The sequence below is a fragment of the Bos taurus genome, chromosome 10, assembly GCF_002263795.3.
Source record: "Bos taurus isolate L1 Dominette 01449 registration number 42190680 breed Hereford chromosome 10, ARS-UCD2.0, whole genome shotgun sequence".
NCBI lineage: Eukaryota > Metazoa > Chordata > Mammalia > Artiodactyla > Bovidae > Bos > Bos taurus.
In genome coordinates, this window is record NC_037337.1 from 74,089,740 (window position 1) to 74,106,361 (window position 16,622).

General features: G+C 39.5%; 1 protein-coding gene across 1 annotated transcript in view; it reads left to right on the forward strand.

The window, feature by feature from the left end:
- The window catches only part of SYT16 (synaptotagmin 16), a 307,290-nt gene that overhangs the window by 152,894 nt on the left and 137,774 nt on the right, over positions 1-16,622 (forward strand). The gene's annotated exons all lie outside the window — the stretch shown is intronic.

Here is a 16,622-nt window from a genome sequence, read left to right on the forward strand (position 1 = left end):
ATGTTTCTGAGATTTTCAGTGCTTAGGGCCATTCCCCACCGTATGGCAACAGTCATTTTTCTAAAGGGAGATTTTAAGTTCATTGAATCTACTACACCATTTACTAACTTCCTTCCTTCAATTTAATGGGGAAAATAACACACTAAAAGAAATAATTGGCTTCCAGCTCTTAAAGAACATATTCTATTTTCAATTACTGAAGGATAGAACTTTGTGATACAGGATGTTATCACAAAGTGATTATAATCACACAAAAGCTGGACGTTTAAAGATAGTGCTCTTATTTTATAGGTAACCACTTGGCTTTAAAAAAAATTGTTAGTCTGATTCTCTCTCTTGCCCTCCATGGCCCATGGGTGGGGCATGACAGAACTGGTGGAGGGACAGTCTTACATTAGGTTTTTGAGCTGGGGCAAGGCCTTGAGGAAAATAGCCCTTAGCTATCCCACAGCCTGGACAATATTTGATTTATTGATATGGTACCTTATGTAGATATGGTTTAACTTGTTCACTTTGTTATAATAAAAGGCATAATTTAGGAATAAATATGTATTAATTATCTATTACTTTAACAAATTACCCCCCACAAAAATATTTATTATCTTACAGTTTCAAATTGATGAATATGGGGCTTCCCTGATGGCTCAGATGGTAAAGAATACACCTGCAATGTAAGAGACTGGGTTTGATCCCTGAATCAGGAAGATCCTCTGGGGGAGGAAATGGCAGCCCACTGTGGTTTTCTTGCCTAGGGAATTTCATAGACAGAGGATCCTGGTGGGATACAGTCCCTGGAGTTGCAAAGAGTTGGACATGACTGAACAGCTAACACTTTCACTTTGCTGTCATGTATTAATTACTTATTGCTTTAACAAATTCAGTTCAGTTCAGTTCAGTTGCTCAGTCGTGTCTGACTCTTTGCAACCCCATGAACCGCAGCACGCCAGGCCTCCCTGTCCGTCACCAACTCCCGGAGTTCACTCAAACTCACGTCCATCGAGTCCATGATGCCATCCAGCCATCTCATCCTCTGTCGTCCCCTTTTCCTCCTGCCCCCAATCCCTCCCAGCATCAGAGTCTTTACCCCACAACAAATATTTATTATCTCACAGTTTTCAAAGTTGATGAATATGGGGTTAGCTTAGTTGAGTGCTTATTACAGATCAGGGTTTTTCATGATGCTGCAATTAGAATGTCAGCTGCAGTCATCTAAAGGCTTGATTGGGGCTGATGACCTCACTTCCAGGCAGAAGGCTTTAGTTGCTATGTGAACCCTCCACAGAGCTGCTTGAATGTATTTTTCACATGGCAGCTGGCTTCCCCCAGAGTGAAAGATCCAAGAAAGGAGAGCAAGAGGAAGTCAGTTTTTTAATGACCTAGTCTAGGAAGGTCATTCAATACCTCCTTCACCACATTCTGGTCGTTTACTAAGTACAGTCTATCTTCAGGGGAAGGGGGATTAAGTTCCACTTTTTAAGGAAACAGTATTGCCGGGGGCCAGCCCCGGCTGATCCAGGGAGTTTGAAGCGGGGACGGCGACGGCGAGGATCAGGATACAATAGCTTCAATTAGATATTAATTAGAGATGTAAAGAGTAATAGAATGAGGATAGCTCAGTAGGAAAATTCAGTGGAGAAAAGAGGCTGAGTAGCTTGGTTTACGCGGGAGACCAATAAAACTTCAAGACAAGAAGCTTGCACCACTTACGTAGGCCGCAGGCATCCTTCCATTCTCCCAAAGGAGAGGAGACACTGAGGCCTTCCCGGTCGGATCTTAGAAGCCCAGGCATAATTAGTAAGCATGGCGGGTTCCACGCTCCAGATGGAGACTCAGCCAGAGTTTGAGAGAGAGAGCGACATAGGGAGACCAGTATTTCGAGAAACTGATCCCAATTCTTTATTTTCCATGGTCTACTTTTATACACTGAGATGTTTTGCAAAAGTCACGCGGGGTCAGCAGTCCTGACTTTTATCAAAGTCAGGTGCTTCATACAAATGTATACAGAGGTCTTAGGGATGTTACATCATCTTCTGGCCAGGGGGCCTGCTGACAATTTATGACCCTCTCCTTGTGACAGCGGTCAGTCAACCAGGACACTTATTTCTCCAGGGGTGATTATTCTTAAAACAGACGCCACCCAAATAAAGGTACATTCTTATAGGGTGAGGGTATAGTGGGTTTTAGTTAAGGAAAGAATTTACTTAGCCTAAGGTCTAACGTGATTTATATCAAAGGTTAATACTTATTTCTTTTATATATTCATTAATGTGTATAAGGGCAGGGGATGTGGAGACTTAGCAACAAACATTGGCTCAACAAATGAAAAACTCTTCACCAATACGATTTCTAATCAGCCCACTATACTTATACTAATAGTTTTCTAACTTTTCTAAGGAACCTGTTTTTAGAAGGTTTAAAGCATCTCATGCCTCTCATGGTTGGGAGGCTGTGAGCAATCACATGTGGCCGGACAAGCCTGTCAGGCAGGCTAGAGAACCTTCAGAGGAGTTTGTAGGTTGAAACACTCCTGTCACACCCAGGAGTTTTTATTAACTGAAGCTCTAAGTTAACTCCTTCTCCAAAAGAGGTGGTGGGGGACAGCCCCCCGTAAAGTCAGAGGTGTAGGTGAGAGCACAAAGTAGTAAAGTAGGCAGGCTCTGGTTATGGGGGTAGATGCTCGAGGATTTCCAGGGGGACTCCTGAGGCTCGATCCTGCCTTTGAGTATGTCAAGTCTCCTTCCTCATGACCTTTGCCACGGGCCGAGTGCCTCACTCTGGCCCCCAACACAGTATCAAAGTGTGTGCGATGTCTCTTAAAATTACCATAGGGGAGAATAATGGAAGGGGTGTAAAGTGTAGTTCTGACAGTTGATTTGGCATTCCTACTGTTTCAGTAGCCTTAGTTTTTGAACTCCACTTGGGACATCTGGCTTGTCTTCTGAAAATAGAGTGGAAAATAGAGTGGAATATTTAAAATAGAAGTTTTCATGTGAAATCTTGGACTTACAAATGCTTTAGCACTATTGTCTCAGCTGGGACATAGGTGAAACTTCTGCTTGGTCACGAGGTGTTATGGAGTTACGGTTCATAGTGATTCTTTCCTCTTTCAGCAACTCACTCTCACTAGTTGTATGACCAAGGCAAATTATGGAACCATTCTAAATGTTTTCCTTATCTGTATATCGGGGTCATCAACACACCCCTTACAGGGTTGGTCTCGATTATGTGAATTAATTTTGTAAAGATACCAGCATGATGCCTATGGTAAAAGACCTAATAGAACTTTAACCATAGTTGTGTAGTATTAACACAATTCCAGTCGCAGTAGTGGATTCTAGGAGTGACATCACACATGAACACATTGTATTCATTACTTAAATTGGGAGATTAAAGTTGGTGATGTTTTCTCCTTTTCAGACTTTAATTAGTACAAAGAACTAAGGTTAGAGCTATTTAAGATTATTTTCTTTTGTCTTGTTTGACATGTTATCTGAGTAATTTAGAGACAATTATGAATTATACTTGCAAATAAGTCGAAGATAATATTGAAATAATAACAATAAAGCATGAACCAGAAGCTGTTAGCTCAAGCAACACTGAGAGTGGGATCAACTGAAGGGAGCTTTAAAAATAGTTTAATCAGGAGAATCTACAAATTACAACGAAGAAACAAACACCTTCATTTTGACATTTCTCCTTTGAAAGTTTAATTATTATTGATCAAGAGTCTTTGAAAAATGTGCCTCTAGCCCAGATTTTATCTAACTTTTGATGTCTGCCTTAATTATCATCCGCAGAGCCCTGACTTCTCCGTGAAGATGGGATGTTCTTAACATATTTTGACAAATGTTAGGAAGGGAGGAAGGCAGCCTGGTATGGTAGAAAGGAACACAGTGAAGACAGCCAGAACTTAGTTTTGCCACTAATTGGCTGTGGTATTTTGGAGGTTCACTTCACTTCTCTGGGGCTTAAGTCCTCACTTGCAAATTTATGAGTCTGGGCTAGGTTTCTCCCCATCGCTATAATGCAGTCCTATTTGATCCTTGGGGTTACCATAGCAATTTCTTCTCTAGGTCTCAGTCTATGAATGGAGGAGACTTAATGAAAATGATTAAAAACCAACAAGGCCATCTTACTTTGAGGTTGAACCATATGAAATTTCCATTTTTATAGATCAAAAAATGGCTGGATATTAGCAACCTAATCATTATAATCTAATATATGTGTGAGGTTCTGAAGAATAAAATAATTTTTTTTTGTTTTTGTGATAATATTAGAGAAGCAGACATGACAGTTTATTTTCTGAACCCATTGTACAAAATAATTTACTCCACAAAAATGCCTTTTAGGCTATATATTTTTTTCAAAATTCAATGGATTTTCACATATCATTTATCTTAAATATAGGTAAGGGATAAAGAACTGAAACAGTTTCTTCCTAATAACATAGGTAATAATAATAATTAGCTGATGATAATTGATGGCTATCATTTATTTAGCATTTACTATTCATACACTTGCTAAATCTGTTACATGGATTATTAGACTTATTAATGCAAAGTACTTGTGTTATTTATTGGTAGTGATTGCTTTGGGGGGGTAGATATGGGTTGTCACAAAGAAGCCATTGTTCAGTGTTTTTTAAAAATTTTATTCATTTTTAATTGGTGGAAATGTTCAGTGTTGAGATAAAAGTTGATTAAAAATAAAAATCCCATGGTGAAATAATAGTTTTTAAAGAATCTTAGCTTTGAAAGAGAGATAAGATTTTGTTTTGTTTGTTTTTCCCTCCGAAGCTTTCTTTATGTATCAAAGGCAACATTTAGAAGTTGGAGCAGAGAGCTTAATTTCCAGAAGCACAGGATGGAGGATGTATAGGAGGGTGGTTCCTCCCAGGCAGGGAAGAGAAGAAGAAAGGCTTTCCACCACTGGGAAGGGCAGCCCATGGCTTGGATGGATACAGGAAAAGAGATTTGGAGGGCTTGAAAGTTGCCTGGATCCTGAAAAGGGTGGTGGGTGTGGGGCCACCTGCCATGGTCGTAGTGAGATCGGAGTCCAACATGGCCCAAGGAAGCGACGAAAAGCAGAGCGCCATGTGCGTCCCCTTGTGGAGGGTGGCTGGAGACTGCCTCTCACGGGTCCCCCGTGGGCCCAGCGTGGCTGCTGCAGAGGTGGAACATACTGGTGGGGATGCGAGGAAAGAGACCTGGAGAAGATTTCTAGCACAGTTCCTCATTGAGTAGCTCATGTCACATAGAGTTTAGGAGTTTCTGCATGACCCTCTGGGGAGAAGACAGTAGAGGTCTAAGAGTCACTGTCTTCCTGCTAGGGAGTAATTGCACCTTGTGGTGAGGTGGCCTGTTTCAGAGGCTGCGGAGCACAGCACCTGAGGCCTCCTGGAGCCAGGACTGGATTCACGGGCACATAAACTGTGCAGTTGCACAGGGCCCCATGCCGGAAAGGGACGCTTCTCTCGGGTTAGTGCTCTGCTGTTGCCCTCTTGAAATTCTTAATGGTTTTTGAACCAAAGATCCTTCCATTTTTGCACTGGGTCTTCAAATTATGTACCTGTCTTGCCTGGAAGGATCTTAGGAGGTACTGCAGGTACACAGCCTTCCCTGGGAAGGCTGTAGAGGCAGAGGCTGACACTCCTCTGCGGGTCAGGGGAGCCAGCAGGGAGGAATACCACATCATAGTAAATGAGCACACATCTGTGCCCATTGCTCTCTGATGAACAAGAGCATGGAGTGGGAGTGCAAATCCCCCAAACTGATTATTGATCCCAAACGAAACTGACTGACTGACTTTGAGGAAGCAAGTTGAAGTTTAGTGTCTCACCACAGAGCATGGGAGAGCGTGGGAGTGACAGAGACAAGAGCCCCATGAGACAGCATATATCTACATGCTCAGTTGCTTCAGCTGGGTCCAACTCTTTGTGACACTATGGACTGTAGCCCACCAGGCTCCTCTGTCCATGGGATTTTCCAGGCAAGAATACTGGAGTGGGTTGCCATGACCTCTTCCAGGGGATCTTTCTGACCCAGGGGTTGAACCTGCACCTCTTATGTCTCCTGCACTGGCAGATGTTTTTTTTTTTTTTTTTTACCACTAGTGCCACCTGGGAAACCCAGACAGGGTGTTGACAGCTTTTGTACATTTAAGCAAAGCTGGTGCTCAGCCAGGGCTCAGCAGTCAGCTGTGTCAGCTGGAGCTCGGGAGTGAGGTGGTTCACATGTGACAGTGTCTCCCTACCTACCAGTTGGTTGGAAAGCCCAACTGACCTTGAGGAGGTCAGTTCCTCCTCAAGACTACTCCCATCCCTTCACTTTCAATGGGATGGTTAACTCCTGGTCTAGCAGGAGCTCCTATCAGCCCCACCGTTTTCTGCTTGGGTCATGATGGCTGTGGTTGTCAGATACTTTTGGTTTCAGTTCTGCATTTAGGTCAGAGTATGTTCATGTACAACCTTTCTACAGCATAATTCAGTAAGTAGATACTATTAAAATCTCCATGTTATAGATGAGGCAACAGAGGCTTTGAGAGATGAATTGTTTTCCAAGGTATTAAGTAGCAAAGTGGAGACTCATATCCAAAAACTGACTAATGTCAGAGGCTAGGGTCTTAATTGCACTGCTCTTTTGCCCACCTGTTCTTCTCAATGCAAGCCACTCTTTCATGCTTTTGAACTTCTGGGATGGGAGAAAGTAGGGGAAAGGGAGGATTTGGAGGATGGTTTGGTTTCCTGTGGCTGCCACACAAATTATCACAAACTTGGTGTCTTAAAAGAACATAAATTGATTTTCCACACAGTTCTGGGGACCAGAGGTTTGAAATCAAGGTGTCCACACTGTCTCCCAGCTTCAAGTGGCTGCCAATCATCCTTGGCATTCTTGGGCTTGTGCCTGCATCATGCCCGTCTCTGCTTCCATCTTCACATTACCTTCTGTGTGTGTCTTCTCTCTGCCACTTGTCACTGGATTTAGGTCTCACCCTGATAATCTAGGAAGATCTCAAGATCCTTAACATAGTCACACCTGCAAATATCCTTCCACCATTTGAGGTTTCAGGGACTAGAACATGGACATATCTTTTTAGGGACCACCATTTAGCATTAGAGAGTGGATGAAGAATTGAATAGAAATTTTTTCTTTCTCCATTTTCCTTTAACAGTGGTATTTCACATTCTCCTTCTGGGTTAGAATGATTCTTACAAAGAGAGATAACAAAAGCTGGTCAGATATTTTTGGTATAGACTATAATCAGCAGACAGAGTGCTTCCCAGCTGTGAGCCCAGTTGAACTACACTGAGTCTCAATCCTGGGAGGCTTTTAAAAACAACCAGTGATCAAATCCCACTGCAAACTAATTATATCAGAATAGGGAGTGACAGTGATGAGGCAAACTTTACAGGTTTAGAAAGAATACCAAGTAATTTAAAGGTATGGCTGCAGTGGAGTGCCATGGATGGAAGGGGTGTGTTCATTGCTAACATCCCCTTTCAAGTTGGAAAGGATAGAGTTTGAGCAATGTTAATGCTGGCCCAATTCACATTTACTTCTGCCCACAAAGTATCCATCTGGTGGTTCCCCACCTATTTCTCTCCCTGAGTGGTTTATTTCAGTTCTACCTTGGTCAGCAGGCAAGCTCTTCCTTTACGATGCTTCCCCTCTCACCCTATGTATACCATGGCACTCTTAGCAGATGACTTCTGCACAGGGATTTTAAAAAAGGAAAAAGTATTTAGAAAAAGTGTCTATAAGATTATTCAAAGTTGTCAAATTATAACCATCTGTAATTTATACTCAAGATTCTGAGTTTACAAAATTTTAGTAAATTGGACCCAGACAGAAGAATTTGGCTGTCCATCTTTGTAACTTTCCATTGTTTTCTGAATGATTGTGCCTATATTCCATTTTCCTTTTATGCCCAAGTAAGAAAGAGCAATGACAAATTTTACAGATGGTATGAATCAGGATCTGAAACAGATGTAAATATATATATAAAGGGTATTGATATTGGATATGGATAGTTTCATCATCATTATCATTATTAGCTTCTTAAGATAGAGAAGGACATTTACCCAAGTACCCATCCTGCAGTTGTAAATAAACAGTGTTGGTTTCTTTGTACTTCATGTTTAGTATGATTGATGAATAAAGTATACATTGAAAAAGGTGTTTTAAAGGATAATATAAAAGCAATACAATTCATTCTCTTTTCTGGGAGGTTTTGTTTGCTGTCTTTAAAGTTGTGTTTTCTTTGCCTGCAGGTCTGTGGGGGTGGTTTTGGGTTTGGACTGATCAGATGAATTTTAAATGAATCAAGTATTTTAGAATCAGTCAGTCAGTTCAGTGGCTCAGTTGTGTCCAACTCTTTGTGACACCATGAACCGCAGCATGCCAGACCTCCCTGTCCATCACCAATACCCAGAGTCCACCCAAACCCATGTCCATTGAGTCAATGATGCCATCCAACCATCTCATCCTCTATCGTCCCCTTCTCCTCTTGCCCTCAATCTTTCCCAGCATCAGTGTCTTTTCAAATGAATCAGCTCTTGGCATCAGGTGGACAAAGTATTGGAGTTTCAGCTTCAGCATCAGTCCTTCCAATGAACACCCAGGACTTATCTCCTTTAGGATGGACTTGTTGGATCTCCTTGCAGTCCAAGGGACTCTCAAGAGTCTTCTCTAACACCACAGTTCAAAAGCATCAGTTCATTGGTGCTCAGCTTTCTTTATAGTCCAACTCTCACATCCATATATGACCCCTGGAAAAACCATAGCCTTGACTAGATGGACCTTTGTTGGCATCAAGAAAAGGCTAAATATGCCCCTCCCTCCTTTTTCCAATAGGATGATTAAAACCTGTCAATACTACTGAAATGCTTTTGATACAATTTATAAACTTTTGGATTGCACAACAGTTTGTTTTAAAATTATGAATTAGCTATTTTTAAGTTGAAACCTTCAACCCCTCCCATCATCTCCCCTCATTGTACTTTTTTGTCCTTAAATAGTAGAATAAATGGAATAGCCCCTCTTTTCTTCTTGTCACCATTCCCCAATGAGGCTTATGCAAAAAAAGACCCAACCTGGAGAATAATGCCTAGAGGGGGAAGTCCACTGGTTAACAGTCTAAATTGAAAAGTATCTTTTCTTCCTATTTTAATGCTTTCATTTGTGCTATGCTATTTCATATTTTTTCTAAGTATGTGTTATATTAGGTCGAACCTTTTGAAATTACTGTTTTTGTAGGTTGGAAGTTTCATATGTTTCAACTTATACCTGAGATGAAAAGCTGTAAGGAGCTTAAGAGTTTAAACACCAGAATAAGCCTTGTTAATATTCATTGTGGTGTCTAGTTACTTGTTTTGGTGACTTAAGACACAAATGAGCGAGAATGCTCTTAACAAACCCATCAAAGTAGGACTGATTGAACCTTGTTTGATGGTAAAAATTCCAAAGAATGCAGTTGAAAAGTTACTGGTTTGAGAATATTCACTCATCTATTCACTCATTATTTATTAAGAATCAATGTTATGTTACTCAGTTTCTAAATCCTGGAAAAAAAAATGATAAAAAGAGATATAGTCCCCACTCTCTTGGAAATTCCACTTTTGGATAATGACAGAAAGACAAAACTGAAAGTGCAAAAGCAAATAAAATAATTATAAATTATTATAAATGCTATAAGGGCCTAAAATAAAGACTAATTGACAGGATGGAGAGACTGACCTTAGATGTGGTAGAACACATCTTGCTCATTGTTGGGTGGAGAGAGATAAACACACAAATACATTATATTGGTTCTGTTTTTGTTTTTCTTTTATTTTTTTTAGGAATTAGCTTATTATCTTACAGAGGCTAGCATGTCCAAATCTGCAGGGCAGGTTGATACACTAGAGACCCAGGAAAAAGCAAATGTTGCATTTGATGTCTGAAGGTCATCTACTGGCGACTTTCCTTCTTGCTCAGGGGAGGTCACTCTCTGTTAAGGTCTTCAGCTGATCAGGTCTGGCCCATGCATTTTATGAAAGGAAATCTGCTTTACACAAGTTCACCATTTTAATTGTTAATCTCCTGCACAAAAAACACCCTCACAGAAATATCCAGAGTAATATTGATCAAAGATCTGGGCACTGTGGTCCAGCCAAGTTGGCATATAAAATTAACCATCAGTGGAGCTTACTTAATATCTTTGAATCCCTGTTTCCTTCAGTGTATTATGGTAGGGAGGCTGCGAAGAGATACTCACTTAAAAAAATATCTTTTTGTTATGGACACTTTCTAACTTATAGGAAAATAGAGAATAGTATAATGAAGCCCAGGTACCCATCACCCAGTTTCAGCATTTATTAACAAAGACATTTTGTTTCTAAATTACATCCTATTGTTTCTATTTCCTTGTTTTCCTTGCCCAAGAGGGAATAGATCTGTCTCTTTAAATTTTCCATCCTTTGCTGTTTATTTTCTTGCAATTTAGATGATGGGTTATTGTCCCTCGCTCAAGAATTTAACCCAGCAAATGACCATGTTACACAGCTAGCTGATTGCTGGTGATGGGAGACATTAGGTTGAAGGTTGGGAAGATACTAAAAGTCCTTCAACAGATCTGGGCACTTTACAGTCAGAGAATGAGCAGCTCTATTTTCCAAGCTATTTATGTGAGGGTGCCTAGTGAGTTACCTTAGAAACAGATTCTTCTTGTGGCATTTGAGCTGCTTCTGTGATGCTCGGATATTAATAAAAATAAATCTGAAGCTCTCTGTAGGTACAAGCTGCTGTGGAAATGTTTAACACCTAAGTTTGAGAACTCCCAAAACACACATCACTATTTCAAAAGCTGCAGATAATTCCCTTCATGATTTTTCACCTTCCCAATGACTATAGTGTGTGTGGGGTGTGTGTGTGTGTGTGGGGTGTGTGTGTGTGTGTGTGTGTGTGTGTGTGTGTGTGTGTGTGTGTCTATACTGTATACAGTCCCGAGTCAATTTTTGGCAGAAACTCTGAGCCTTTTTGTATTTGGAATAGCCATACTATGAAATGTTATGACTGACTTCTGGGTAAACCTCAGTGAACCTTGATAGTTTAGATAGAAGCAATTGCTGATTGTTTGGTGAGTTGAAAGTCTTTCTTTACTCCTCCAGCATGGGCTCCCTGGATAATCTGAGAAGGCCTTAAACACACATCTTTTGCTGAAGCTAGTGAAACTGTCTCACCAACTTTGTGGGTAGTTTTGAGGGGTTTTGATGTATTGAAGATGCACATGTCATTTTCACTTATAGATGAGGAAATTACTTGTAAGTTTAACACTCGTATGTTGGTCTGCATGTGCTAAAGAATGTTATCATCACCAACAACTGATTTCACTGTGATATCCTTCAGAGGTCCATCATGCTATGAGTTAGATTTATCAGAGGATCCTGGGTTGTATGCTTCTCTTGTCAGCAAGGGTCATTATACTTTAAAGAGACACATGCCTTAAAAAAAATCAGTTGATGAGTAGGCGGCAAGACAAAGGATCATCATTTGTGTAGAATAGTCAGTAGCACAGGTCACTGTTTCTGCATTGAAGTGGGTGTCTATGAGCGTATGTTTAGCTAGCTATTTGAGTTGTCAGTTCTAAACTAGTTATTGGAGTACCAGCTTTAAAAATCTCATGATTTTTCTCAGTCTGACAGATTAAGGTAAAAGGAAGGGCATGTCTATGGTTATATAGTTCCATCAAAATATCCACATTCCTCTAAAACCCACTTACGGGAGCAAATGCCTTATTCACAAAATCTCACATAATTGCGAGCTTATATTATTCAGGGTTTAATGTTGAGGTTTAATGACAAGGTGATGGGTACTGTTTGAAATGTATTAATTTAGGGATTCCAAAAACATTTTGAATCTTATTGTCTTACTTTCTATTCTCTGGATCCTCAAAGCAGTTCTTATTATTTAGGAACAATTATGTCATTTTTATAGAATGTCACTGCTATCTGCTTAAAAACTGATTTTTGCTTTTATTCCCCTAGTGAATATTAACCACAGAATGGTAATTTATAATCGTCATTCCACAATAGTGTGGGTCACTTGATGAGAAAGAGGGTGATGGAGAAAACCTTACCATTAGGGCATTAACTCTTTGAATGTTTCTTTTAAAATTATCTTGAAGCAAAATACAAATCATGCATTATAAGGCACATTATGGAAAGTATGATGAAGAGCTGTGTCTTACTGGGACTCTTAAGCAGAAAACCTTTTTTTGTTGTTTTTTAAGTTGGTCTTTGATCTTCCCAAATCTTTCCATCACTCTTCTGCCCCTAAACAAGTAATGCTTATTAAAGATTTACTTTGTAGCTCACTATTCTGTGTTGGAAGGATGTCAGAGTCCTTTTAAATGTTTGTTTTACCCACGGGTAGGCTTTATAGTCAAAGGCCCAACAGGTATTAATTTTAAGAACATTTTAGCGTGAGTTCCATTTTGAATTCCCATCCCCCCAACCAAATCTGAAACTAACCCCAAATGTGTATTTTATGTGGGACTCTGTTTAGAAATAGGACACCAGTGTGAAATGTCATTTTCCATATCAGTTGGAGGATTTTCCTTTCCATTAACTGTTCTATTGAAGGACTCATACTAGGATGATTTTTGGAATGAAAGGTAGTATTTTACTACTAGAAAGTAGGATCCCATTCATTATGGTAGTAAATGCTAGTTGAACTGAGCTGTGTTAACAGAAGTCTGAAGGGGTATTTGTTATTCTTCAGTAAGTAAACTTTCATATCTTTTAGTGAGAAATTGGAAGTATTAAACAAGAAAGAGAAGTAAAAAGTAAAATACAGGCATTGTTGGCTTAAATTAGAAAAATAACTATTATTTAGGTCTAACCGAATAGATACAATTTGTATTTGTATAGCTATATATAATGTTATAAAATAGGTCACATTTGTATGTATAATTAGTTAAGAATGTTTGAATTCACTACCATGCTTGGAAAATATGCTCCCATTTCTTATGTGAAATTCCCTGCCAGTGCAATGGTAAATGTAAAAAGGACGTTTTCAAATGTTCTTTGATTGGGGCCACTGTGGCTGGGCAGACCTGAGAGACATCATGTACCACCCACCCAACCTACTTATGTTTGAAGCCACAAAGATCCCATTAAGGCTGCTGCTTTTGATGGGATCCCAGGGGGATCTGATTATTAATGTTTGCCAGACACAGAAGTATTGACATTGTCGTGTTATTAACATTACTATTCTAAGAGCCAAGTCATTAAGGACCCCTGGAGACCTTGTTTTGGTAACCACTAATGAAGGAGATAAAATGTGTAGCAATCATCATTTTAAAATAAGCAATTTTACTACCTGTTTAGTTTGTAGCTTTTGTAAACAAAGGAAAGGGAAACATAAGGAAAATATTGAACATTTGTTAGCATTGATTTAGGTTGAGAGTTCCAACCTAAGAGTGTTGCTGTGTTCATTCATAGACAGAAGGGGGCAAGTATAAACAAGAATGTGAGGCCATGTTCCAGGACCTAGCAGGAACATGTGCAATGGATTAATAATTTGTGTTGGAATGGTTTTCTGGCTATACATGAAAATCTCATTAGATGAAAGATTCCTATTTCCCTCCTCACAGACATGGTGTGAACCAGATTAAAATTTGTGTAATTTTGATTGCTGAGTATCTTTCAGAGACAGACTAACCTCACAAGCCTGTGCTATTTATAGAAGTGACAGTGGGTAAAAGAGCCCCTTTGAGAACTCAAACTGGGGCTCTGTAACAACCTAGAGGGGCGGGATGGGGAGGAAGGTGGGAGAGAGGTTCAAGAAAGAGGGGACATATGTACACCTGTGGCTAATTCATGTTGATGTTTTGCAGAAACCAACACAATTCTGTAAAGAAATTATCCTTCAATTAAAAAGATTAAAATTAAAAAGAGTCCTTTTGAGATTCTGAAAAAATGAGAAAATAATCTTTAGGAAAAAGTTTATTTATTCAACATTTTACAAATAGATTAGAGTTTATAAAAAAAAAATTCCCAGATCTTACAGGATTAAGGAAACCTAGCTTGTGGAGGCAACCAAATTCAGTTCAGTTTAATTCAGAAAATGAATGCCTTCTATATGCTTGAGATGGTTGCTAAATTCTTGAATTTGTGATGTCTGTATCATAGCTATGTTTGAAGCAAAATGAATTTCATGTGTGTTGGAGTACAAAGTCCAACAGAGGGTGGCTAAGGAGAGCTCCCCAAACTCCTGATTTAGAATATTCTCTGCAAGGAATAGTGACAACTTTCCAAGTGCAACTCTATCATTTTTCAGATAAGGAAATGGGTGTCTAGGGAATTAAACATCTTTCCCAAGATCGTAAGTAGTTGCAGAAGTGGAACTGGCTGATGGTGCCACATATCTATTTTAGTGTTATTTCAATTGTCTCTCATAATCTTTTTCTTTATTGTGTGATTCCATTTATATGGAATGCCCAGAAAAGGCAAATTATAAAGATGGAAAGTAGATTAGTCGTTGCCTGGGACTGGAGGTGGGAATGGGGAGTAACTGTAAATGGTCATTAGAAATCTTACTGGGGTAATAAAGACATTCTAAAGAAGGCAATGGCACCCCACTCCAGTACTTTTGCCTGGAAAGTCCCATGGACAGAGGAGCCTGGTAGGCTGCAGTCCAAGAGGTTGCTAGAGTCGGACACGACTGAGCGACTTCACTTTCACTTTTCACATTCATGCATTGGAGAAAGAAATGGCAACCCACTCCAGTGTTCTTGCCTGGAGAATCCCAGGGACGGGGAAGCCTGGTGGGCTGCCGCCTATGGGGTCGCACAGAGTCGGACATGACTGAAGCGACTTAGCAGCAGCAGCAGCAACGTTGGGTTATAATGATCGTTGCACAATTCAATAAATTTACTAAAAAGTATTGATCTGTTTATAATTAGAATGGATGTGTTTAGAAAGGTGAATTTTATGACATGTAAGTCATCCCTCAGTAAAACTTTGCTGTTTGAGGTGTCAAAGACCAGCAGCATGAGCATTACTGGGACCTGATTGGAAAATAAAACCTTTTAGACCCTTCTCCTTACCTCTTAATGAAAAAAAAGAACTGTAAGGTAAATAGTCCCCTGAAATATTTTGATGATGAGGGTGCTGCTGATGATAATCTTATTTAGCTAGTTTTGTTTTCAATTTTACTTCAATAGAAAATGCAGAAGTAAGCTTTACCTTCACTTTGGTCAAAGTTTTTATAAATGTAAAATTTATGATGTCTGGATTAATATAATTTAACTATATTCTGATGGACTATACTGGATATATTTTTTATGAGATGTAAAGGATTGCATATTGTTTTTTTTTTTTGAAAATCTGCCCTGTTAGCTTAGGTCATTCTCTGAGAGAGTTGTTCTATATTTGCCTCTGATTTTTTTTTTTCAATTTTAATTTAAAAAAATTATACATGTGTTCCCCATCCTGAACCCTTCTCCCTCCTCCCTCCCCATACCATCCCTCTGGGTCGTCCCAGTGCACCAGCCCCAAGCATCCAGCATCGTGCATTGAACCTGGACTGGCATCTCGTTTCATACATGACATTTCACATGTTTCAATGCCATTCTCCTAAATCTTCCCACCCTCTCCCTCTCCCACAGAGTCCATAAGCCCGTTCTATACATCAGTGTCTCTTTTGCTGTCTCGTGCATATTGTTTTTAAAACAAGTATTTTCATAGATTCGAATTTGGGAAAAGTTATTCAGGTTTTAATGGAAAATTTAATTTTTAAATGTTAAATCATTAAAAATGGTAACCACAAAACACGATGAAAATATACAGAAGGCCTTAAAATGTTAAATGAATGAAATATGATATAATACTGTCTGTGTGTGTATTCAGATATCCAAAATTATAGATTGCCTATTCTATGGTAGTGACTCAACTGGATGCTGACAAAAGGGCAAAGAAAAATTAACAGTACCTGATTTCATGGAGCTTCTAGTTTAGTGAGGAAGACACCGTTAAAAGAAATAATTACATAAGTCATCAATAAGCTACAATTATAATGTGTTAAGAAGAAGAAGAAGAAAGAGATACTAGAAGAGAGTATTTTGGGGGGACACATTTGGGTCTGGATTATGAGATTTGGTTGTCAAGCAAAGCATTCTGAAGAGCAAAGTATAAGTTAAGTCCTGAAAGGAGATGAATGGGTTTTGGGGGACAGGAGAGACCTAGAGAGAAGAGAGCTTTCTCAGCCAGTGGGGAAGAGCCTGGTGAAATAAGATGCTGAAAGGAGGTGGTGAGATGCTAAAACATAGACAGCAAATAGAGAGTGATTAAAGAAAAGAAGTCAAACCATCCATAGCCTTCTAAATCTTGAGGAGGATATTTTTTTGAGGGGTCGGTAGGAGAGAATGTAGAGATTCATTTCAGAGGCTGTTGAAGTGGTTTAGGTGGGAAATAATGGTGACTTGGATTTGGGTATTACTTGTGCAGAGGGGTGAAGGCAGGTAGATAGATTCAAGAGATGAAAGAATGAGTAGGCCTTGTTGGTGAAGTCTAGATAAAAGATGAGATAAGTGAACTATTAGGTTGCTATGTATTGTGATTACCATTCATGCAAATTGCAAAG